This window comes from Ranitomeya variabilis, chromosome 5, assembly GCF_051348905.1.
Source record: "Ranitomeya variabilis isolate aRanVar5 chromosome 5, aRanVar5.hap1, whole genome shotgun sequence".
Taxonomy (NCBI): domain Eukaryota; kingdom Metazoa; phylum Chordata; class Amphibia; order Anura; family Dendrobatidae; genus Ranitomeya; species Ranitomeya variabilis.
In genome coordinates, this window is record NC_135236.1 from 101,506,311 (window position 1) to 101,517,006 (window position 10,696).

Here is a 10,696-nt window from a genome sequence, read left to right on the forward strand (position 1 = left end):
GATAGCCTAAGTCCAGGGTAACGGCAACAGGTGTTGATGGAGTCCAGGCAGTCTGAAGACAAGTGGAAATCCCTTTGCCAGGTCAGTTTGGGAGCCTTCCACTATGCGCTGGTCTCTAGTCCCTTGCTGCCTGTGGTTGTCTAACAAGGTCCTCGGTTACACTCTGTCCTGGGAGAGTCCCTGCATGGTAGGCAACTTGAGCCATCTCTTGGTGTCTCTGTACACGGTGACTCCGGACTCTAATTGTTGCTGTACCTCAGGTAATATGTGGGCAAGTCACTTTTAGCTTCCTGCCCTCCAGTTCTGCCGTGGGACCTGTAGTTCCTCACGACCTCGGGCTTCCGGTGCCCGGTTCCTGTCCTCTAGCTTAGAGGGGCCCAATCGCAGCTCTCTCAAGTTCCTCTGTGCTCCTTCACTGTCTGCTACCAACTGTCTAACTCCTCCTCCAGACCAGGATGTATATAGGGAAGTTCCCCTAAAAATGGGTTCAGAGCTCCCCCCTCTGGCCTGGAGTCAGAAAGTGTTGCATATAAGATTACCTGCCAAAGGGATTCCTCCTGTCTCCAGGCATGGCATTACCCTCCCAGAGAGGAAGGCAGCACCACTTTGGTACCCGAACCCCTGTGTTGCCACACTTGCAATATACATTTTAAGGCTGCAATCACACTCTCAGTATTTGGTCAGTATTTCACATCAGTATTTGTAAGCCAAAACCAGGAGTGGGTGAAAAATGCAAAAAGTGGTGAGATGTTTCTATTTTATCTTTTCTCTAATTGCTCCTCATCTGGTTTTGGCTTACAAATACTGATGTGAAATACTGACCAAATACTGAGAGTGTGATCGTAGCCTAAAGCTTGAATTTCACACACCTCAGCCTATTTTCAACTCAATTATATAATTGGGTACAGGAAAGTCACCTACAGGTGGTGCTTAAAGGGCAGGTTTTTTAACCCCTTCACGTCGGAGCCCATTTTCATTTTTGCATTTCTGTTTTATGTTCCCCTTCTTCCCAGAGCCATAACTTTTTTATTTTTCCATCAATATGGCCGTGTAAGGACTTGTTTTTTGCAGAATGAGTTGTACTTTCAAATTACACCATTGGTTTTACCATATACTGTAGTGTACAGGAAAACGGGAAAAAAAAATCCAAGTGTTGATTTGAATGAATTATTTTGGTTCAAGTGCTACATTGTCTCAATGTACAATGCCCAAGGGACACCATAAAGCTTCGAAGCTTATGTCATACGGTCAATATATCAGTCCAGTGAAGAAATTCAAGGGAAAATAAAGCGGTCACTGGGGAGCGCTGTGAGGGTCACAGTTAATATTGAAAGCAAACTTCCACCTGATGACGACGGTTTAACCGTTGAAATGCGTTGTGGTTCAACACTAAAATCCTTGTTTTGGTCTCATTTCCAGCACTCCTAGGACCGTTATTACTATTCTTTACTGCAGTCCAGTGAAGAAGGAACGGAGCTGCCTTCTAATGACAGCATAATCCCTACAGCCATGTCAGCCATTGTGACACCAATTGTTATGACCCCAGTGGACAGGGTCTCAGAGGAACGTGTAAGTCTGCAAGATACAAAAATCCAGCTCATAGGGCTGTGATAACTGGGTTGACCAAATAGCTACTCCTAACGCCAACACTAGAAGTAGCCGGGAATCATGCCTACGGTGATCGCTAGATGACTCGCGCCAGCCGGAGAATCTAACTACCCCTAGGAGAAGAAAACAAAGACCTCTCTTGCCTCCAGAGAAAGGGACCCCAAAGCAAGATACAAGCCCCCCACAAATAATAACGGTGAGGTAAGAGGAAATGACAAACACAGAAATGAACCAGGTTCAGCAAAGAGAGGCCAGCTTACTAATAGCAGAATATAGCAAGATAACTTATCTGGTCAACAAAAACCCTATAAAAATCCACGCTGGAGATTCAAGAACCCCCGAACCGTCTAACGGTCCGGGGGGAGAACACCAGCCCCCTAGAGCTTCCAGCAAAGGTCAGGATACAGATAGGAACAAGCTGGACAAAAATACCAAACAAAACAAAAGCAAAAAGCAAAGAAGCAGACTTAGCTTGAAATACAGGAACCAGGATCATAGGACAAGAGCACAACAGATTAGCTCTGATTTCAACGATGCCAGGCATTGAACTGAAGGTCCAGGGAGCTTATATAGCAACGCCCCTGAACTAACGGCCCAGGTGAGGATATAGGAAAAGACAGACGCTCCAGAGTCAAATCACTAATGACCACTAGAGGGAGCAAAAAGCAAAATCACAACAGTACCCCCCCCTTAGTGAGGGGTCACCGAACCCTCACCACGACCACCAGGGCGATCAGGATGAGCGGCGTGAAAGGCACAAACTAAATCGGCCGCATGAACATCAGAGGCGACCACCCAGGAATTATCTTCCTGACCATAGCCCTTCCACTTGACCAGGTACTGAAGCCTCCGCCTGGAGAGACGAGAATCCAAGATCTTCTCCACCACGTACTCCAACTCGCCCTCAACCAACACCGGAGCAGGAGGCTCAGCAGAAGGAACCACAGGCACAACGTACCGCCGCAACAAGGACCTATGAAACACGTTGTGGATAGCAAACGACACAGGAAGATCCAGGCGAAAGGATACAGGATTAAGAATTTCCAATATCTTGTAAGGACCAATAAAACGAGGTTTAAATTTGGGAGAGGAAACCTTCATAGGAACAAAGCGGGAAGAAAGCCACACCAAATCCCCAACACGTAGTCGGGGACCCACACCGCGGCGGCGGTTGGCAAAGCGCTGAGCCCTCTCCTGTGACAACTTCAAGTTGTCCACCACAAGATTCCAGATCCGCTGCAACCTATCCACCACAGAATCCACCCCAGGGCAGTCAGAAGGTTCCACATGACCCGAAGAAAAACGAGGGTGGAAACCAGAGTTGCAGAAAAACGGCGAAACCAAGGTGGCGGAACTAGCCCGATTATTAAGGGCAAACTCAGCTAACGGCAAGAAGGTCACCCAATCGTCCTGATCAGCAGAGACAAAACACCTCAAATAAGCCTCCAAAGTCTGATTAGTTCGCTCCGTCTGTCCATTAGTCTGAGGATGGAAAGCAGACGAAAACGACAAGTCAATGCCCATCCTACTACAAAAGGATCGCCAGAATCTGGAAAAGAACTGGGATCCTCTGTCTGACACAATATTCTCAGGGATGCCGTGCAAACGAACCACGTTCTGGAAAAACACAGGAACCAGATCGGAAGAGGAAGGCAGTTTAGGCAAAGGAACCAAATGGACCATCTTGGAGAAGCGATCACATATCACCCAGATAACAGACATGCCCTGAGACACCGGAAGATCAGAAATGAAATCCATGGAGATATGTGTCCAAGGTCTCTTAGGGACAGGCAAGGGCAAGAGCAACCCGCTGGCACGAGAACAGCAAGGCTTAGCTCGAGCATAAGTCCCACAGGACTGTACAAATGACCGCACATCCCTAGACAAGGAAGGCCACCAAAAGGATCTGGCCACCAGATCTCTGGTGCCAAAAATTCCTGGGTGACCTGCCAACACCGAGGAATGAACCTCGGAAATGACTCTGCTGGTCCACTTATCAGGCACAAACAGTCTGTCAGGTGGACAAGAATCAGGCCTATCAGCCTGAAATCTCTGCAACACACGTCGCAGATCAGGAGAAATAGCTGACAAGATAATACCATCCTTAAGAATACCAACAGGTTCAGCGACTCCAGGAGCATCAGGCACAAAGCTCCTGGAAAGAGCATCGGCCTTCACATTCTTTGAACCTGGTAAATACGAGACAACAAAGTCAAAACGGGAGAAAAACAATGACCAGCGGGCCTGTCTAGGATTCAGGCGTTTAGCAGACTCGAGATACATCAGATTTTTGTGATCAGTCAAGACCACCACACGATGCTTAGCACCCTCGAGCCAATGACGCCACTCCTCAAATGCCCATTTCATGGCCAACAACTCCCGATTGCCCACATCATAATTTCGCTCCGCAGGCGAAAACTTCCTAGAGAAAAAGGCGCAAGGTCTCATAACAGAGCAACCAGGGCCTCTCTGCGACAAAACGGCCCCTGCTCCAATCTCTGAAGCATCCACCTCAACTTGAAAGGGAAGCGAGACATCAGGCTGGCACAAAACAGGCGCCGAAGTAAACCGACGTTTCAACTCCTGGAAAGCCTCCACGGCAGCAGGAGCCCAATTAACCACATCGGAGCCCTTCTTGGTCATATCCGTCAAAGGTTTCACAATGCTAGAAAAGTTAGCGATAAAACGACGGTAGAAGTTAGCGAAACCCAAGAACTTCTGAAGACTCTTAACTGACGAGGGCTGAGTCCAATCAAGAATAGCTCAGACCTTGACTGGGTCCATCTCCACAGCAGAAGGGGAAAAAATGAACCCCAAAAAGGGAACCTTCTGTACACCAAAAAGACACTTTGAGCCCTTGACAAACAAAGAATTTTCACGCAAAATTTTAAAGACCATCCTGACCTGCTCCACATGCGAGTCCCAATTATCAGAAAAAACCAGAATATCATCCAGATAAACGATCAGAAATTTATCCAGATAGTTCCGGAAAATATCATGCATAAAGGACTGAAAAACTGAAGGGGCATTAGAGAGCCCAAAAGGCATCACCAAGTACTCAAAATGACCTTCGGGCGTATTGAATGCGGTTTTCCATTCATCCCCTTGCTTAATGCGCACAAGGTTGTACGCACCACGAAGGTCTATCTTGGTAAACCACCTGGCACCTTTAATCCGGGCAAACAAGTCAGACAACAGCGGCAAAGGATACTGAAATTTGACAGTGATCTTATTTAAAAGCCGATAGTCAATACAAGGCCTCAAAGATCCGTCCTTTTTAGCCACAAAAAAGAATCCCGCACCAAGAGGGGAAGAAGACGGACGAATGTGTCCTTTCTCCAGAGACTCCTTGATATATGAACGCATAGCGGTATGTTCAGGTATCGACAGATTAAACAGTCTTCCCTTAGGAAATTTACTGCCTGGAATCAAATCTATTGCACAGTCACATTCCCTATGAGGAGGCAATGCACTGGACCTGGACTCGCTAAAGACATCCTGATAATCAGACAAGTACTCCGGAACTTCCGAAGACGTAGAAGAAGCAATAGACACAGGCAGGGAATCCTCATGAATACCACGACAGCCCCAACTAGACACTGACATAGCCTTCCAGTCAAGGACTGGATTATGGGTCTGTAACCATGGCAGCCCCAAAACAACCAAATCATGCATTTTATGTAGAACGAGAAAACGTATCACCTCGCGGTGTTCAGGAGTCATGCACATGGTAACCTGTGTCCAATACTGCGGTTTATTTTCTGCTAATGGCGTAGCATCAATACTCCTAAGAGGGATAGGATTTTCTAATGGTTCAAGAATAAAACCACAGCGCTTAGCAAATGAGAGATCCATAAGACTCAGGGCAGCACCTGAATCTACAAACGCCATGACAGGATAAGATGACAGTGAGCAAATCAAAGTTACAGACAGAATAAACTTAGGATGCAAATTACCAACGGTGACAGGACTAACAACCTTAGATATACGTTTAGAGCATGCTGAGATAACATGTGTAGAATCACCACAGTAGTAGCACAAGCCATTCCGGCGTCTATGAATTTTCCTCTCATTTCTAGTCAGGATTCTATCACATTGCATCAAATCAGGTGTCCGTTCAGACAACACCATGAGGGAATTTGCGGTTTTTCTATCACATTGCATCACATCAGGTGTCTGTTCAGACAACAACATGAGGGAATTTGCGGTTTTGCGCTCCCGCAACCGCCGGTCAATTTGAATAGCTAGGGACATGGTATCATTCAGACCTGTGGGAATGGGAAAACCCACCATAACATTCTTAATGGCCTCAGAAAGGCCATTTCTAAAATTAGCGGCCAGTGCACACTCGTTCCAATGTGTCAGCACGGACCATTTCCGAAATTTTTGGCAATACACCTCAGCCTCGTCCTGGCCCTGAGACATAGCCAGCAAGGCTTTCTCTGCCTGAATCTCAAGATTGGGTTCCTCATAAAGTAAACCGAGCGCCAGAAAAAACGCATCAATATCAGCCAATGCCGGATCTCCTGGCGCCAACGAAAAAGCCCAATCCTGAGGGTCACCCCGTAAGAATGAAATAACAATTTTTACTTGTTGAGCAGAGTCTCCAGACGAACAAGGTTTCAGGGACAAAAATAATTTACAATTATTCCTGAAATTCCTAAACTTAAATCGGTCTCCTGAAAACAGTTCGGGAATCGGAATCTTGGGTTCAGACCTAGGATTTCTGGTAACATAATCTTGTATACCCTGCACACGAGCGGCAAGCTGGTCCACACTTGTAATCAAGGTCTGGACATTCATGTCTGCAGCAAGCTTAAGCCACTCTGAGGTAAAGGGGAAAAGGAAAAAAAAAATGAGAGAGGGAAAAAAAAAACTCAAAATTTTCTTTCTTATAATCCCACTTCTGCAATGCATTAAACATTTAATACTGGCCTGGCATACTGTTATGACCCCAGTGGACAGGGTCTCAGAGGAACGTGTAAGTCTGCAAGATACAAAAATCCAGCTCATAGGGCTGTGGTAACTGGGTTGACCAAATAGCTACTCCTAACGCCAACACTAGAAGTAGCCGGGAATCATGTCTACGGTGATCGCTAGATGACTCGCGCCAGCCGGAGAATCTAACTACCCCTAGGAGAAGAAAACAAAGACCTCTCTTGCCTCCAGAGAAAGGGACCCCAAAGCAAGATACAAGCCCCCCACAAATAATAACGGTGAGGTAAGAGGAAATGACAAACACAGAAATGAACCAGGTTCAGCAAAGAGAGGCCAGCTTACTAATAGCAGAATATAGCAAGATAACTTATCTGGTCAACAAAAACCCTATAAAAATCCACGCTGGAGATTCAAGAACCCCCGAACCGTCTAACGGTCCGGGGGGAGAACACCAGCCCCCTAGAGCTTCCAGCAAAGGTCAGGATACAGATAGGAACAAGCTGGACAAAAATACCAAACAAAACAAAAGCAAAAAGCAAAGAAGCAGACTTAGCTTGAAATACAGGAACCAGGATCATAGGACAAGAGCACAACAGATTAGCTCTGATTTCAACGATGCCAGGCATTGAACTGAAGGTCCAGGGAGCTTATATAGCAACGCCCCTGAACTAACGGCCCAGGTGAGGATATAGGAAAAGACAGACGCTCCAGAGTCAAATCACTAATGACCACTAGAGGGAGCAAAAAGCAAAATCACAACAACCAATGTCACAGCAATTCACAACAAGATTGTGGGCCACTAATGGCCCTTCAGCGCATATTTTGTGCACTATTGCCACACGACTGCAGTTTTGTACCTTAAGGCCACACAACCCCTTTAATGCCTATTGCCTTTTTCTGAATCTCAATCAAAGGATTAAGGGTCCTGGTTGGCTCCATTCACATATTGTTCAGCAAACGGTCCTATCTTAGTGATCCAGCTTATTTACATCTCTTTTACTCCAAAGTCTCTCCGCTGAAAAAAATTCTGCAGTGAATTCCACTTTCTCTTGTGCGGACCCCTATAAATGAGATGGTACCCATACTTTCGCCACTTTTCCTTCCTTGATAGATTTAGCGACAGCGTATGCAGAATCTCCTCAATCTTTCCAATATGCAATACGGTGACAGATGAGATATTAAGCTACAAAATGACATTGTTGCCTGAAGTTATCCTTCACCCGATTCCAACATCTGAAATTGATCCTTATTGCAGAACAAATAAACATGCTCTAAATACTGTACGATAATTAATGTGTAAGCGGAAGCAGATGTGGCCCATAACTGAACTCGGTGCAGAAGCGATAAGACTGGTATAACATAGGATGAAGACTAATGTGTAAGATTAGCGGTACAGCTATAGGTCCAGTGTCCCTGTGTAGGATCCATACCTTTGCTTATCACCAATGACATCACATATCCTATCACATACACTTCTTTAATTTAATTTAATTTTTTCATTTTTTTAAGCTCGTTTGACGTAAGTAACGTCATAGAAGAAGGTGTGCAATCTCCTCGGGTCACAGTCCATTCTTAGACCTTTGTGAGATTATACAGATGTGCCGCTCTACACACCCAATGTTAAATGTCACCTAGAAGCAGCTGCCTGTCAATAGGTCCTGCCTCAACGTCACTGCACATAGGAACCTGCAGGCGTCTGACATGATTTGCTGACAATTAACTGGAAATAATTTATTTTCAGCACAAGGTGAACAATCTGGTGTTTGCTGACTCACATGCGAAATCACATTTAATGGTTTAAAGGTTCAGTCAGTTTAATAAAAGTATACATATACATTGAAGGGGTTGTTCCATGACCAAAGTACGTTTTAATCAATAGAATAATAATACATTTTACAATTGGATGTGTTAAAATAATGTTCCTGTGCCAAGATAATCTTATAAATGTGCCCCTGCTATATACTTGTATTTGCTGTGTCTGACCGTGCAGAGCTGCTCCAGTTCATGGTCAGCATATGCAGCGCCCCAGAGTCCTGGTCTTTGCAGTATTGTCGCTCTTCCACCAGGGGGAGTGATGGTACGTCTGATGGTACTAAAGGAGTTCACCTGACCAGGTATCACAGTCACACACTACACTTCACACTCCAGCCACCAGGGGGAGCAAAAGGTTCTATCTATTAGGCCACTCCTCACACTCGGGTAAAACTGGGGGTTGGATAGGAAGTTAGTCAGAAAGCTACCTGGGTTCGACCCAGAGAAGACCTGTCAGGCAGACAGGGGGAGAAGGAGGAACATCTGAGCTGTAGACAGAGGTCCCTGTCAGGGGTGGGATCCTGACAGAGACATAGCAAGAGATAGAACGTTACGGCGCTGCACCTGCACCTCATTGCGGCAGCATCCTAAGAAAGGACAAGAAGCGAAGTATATTGTGGAGAAGTGAGAAACGAGATCAAAGCACAAGGAGATAATACCAGGAGGAGTCCTGCCTTAAGATCGGCAACATCCTTCTGAGGCGCGTAGCCGGTGGCCGGAACACCGAGGGAGTAATTGGCTCTAAGCATTACTTCAAACAATAGCAGGACAGTTAATTCCAAGTTGGCTGCCCAACCTTTAACCTAATGAAGACAACGGAGGCAAATTGTGGGAGAGGGGCGTCACTAGGGTCCCTGTAAAATAGCTCCAGGCCTACCCCGTCATATGGGTTGTCCTATCCATACCATCTGGGGGACGGAGAGAAAGAACATCAGAAATATACACGACAGTTGTGAGGACTATCCCACGGTGCTCAGCAGGGAGGTACTACAACACACAGGCGCTAGTAGGAAGGCTACTGATTTCCACCTGCAAAGGGAACTCTGGATGTGCCTTCGGACCGACCGGACTCAGCCAGCCCTGTGAACGGTACTCTGGACTGTGGACGCTGAAGTCTTCAGTAAAAGGTAAAGAGACTGCAACCTTTGTGTCCTCGTTATTCATCGCACCTTACAACACCCACCATTACCACCTACTCATCAAGGGAAGCCCTGGGGACAAACCTCACCTGTGGGAAGGTATACCATCTAGCTGCCATTCCATCACCCCAGCGGACCCCTAGCAGCGTCGGTCACCCTGACCGAATACCACAGGTGGCGTCACGAACACTTGACAAACTAACACCTTTAATTGGGCGCCCCTTAGCAGGGCCACGGACCGGGTTGGGCCACCATGACATCCCCAGAACCGAGACAGAGGGACCCGGTACCGAGTACCCCACTGCCCTGCGCCTGGGGGCGATCCAACTTTGGCGTCACGAACAGGATCTACTTAAGCCTGAAGAATCAGGTCATGTGTGCCTAAGAACTGTGTCAGAACTGTATTGGAACTGTGATTTATTGCAAAGACTGTGTATTGCTATTTGCCGCCAAAAATTCCTGCCAAAATCGCCGCCATTACAGCGCCACGAGGAGTGCAGGAGAAGAAGAAGGGCGTGCCATGGGAAGAGACTACCAAAGCGGCGCCAAAAGTAATGACCGCCCCCTCCGACTACTGCTGCAAGATGACGACGTGCCCCGAAGCAGAGGAGAACCGCCCCCTGATTTGCAACGGCGGGAACGAGGGGAAGAAGGAGCTCCACCCCGAGAAAATGGAGGAGCAGCGTGTATGTACGGTCGCCGACCTCTCGGTGGTGAGGGTGACCAGCGGGTACCTGAACGACGACGAAGTGACCCAGGACTGCCTCAGCCGACCGGGGGTGGACCCGAACCTGCCACAGCTGGAGAGTCCGGACTCCTTGGATCCCCCGCTGGAGGAGCCGAGCCGACCAATCCCAGACACGAAGCCGACAGCAGCGAGGAAATGGAAGTCGGAACTATGCCAGAAGACCGCATGGGGAGAACCGCGGTCCGAGCCGCAGCCGATTCCAGCGTCCTCATCAATGGAACAGATCGGCATCGGTGGAACCACATCAGACGCAGGTATGGAAAGCGCCCCTGCTCTACCGACCAATCCTGCTCCCGTGACCGCTCCCCGGCCCGACAGTAATCGATTCCCCACTGCTGAGCTCGTCGTGGTACCTCCTGATGCCCTGGAGAAGATAGTGCCTCCGTTACCAACAACCATAGGAGAACAAGTAGACGTGAGCCCCGAGGGGGTGATCTTCCAATGGGACGCA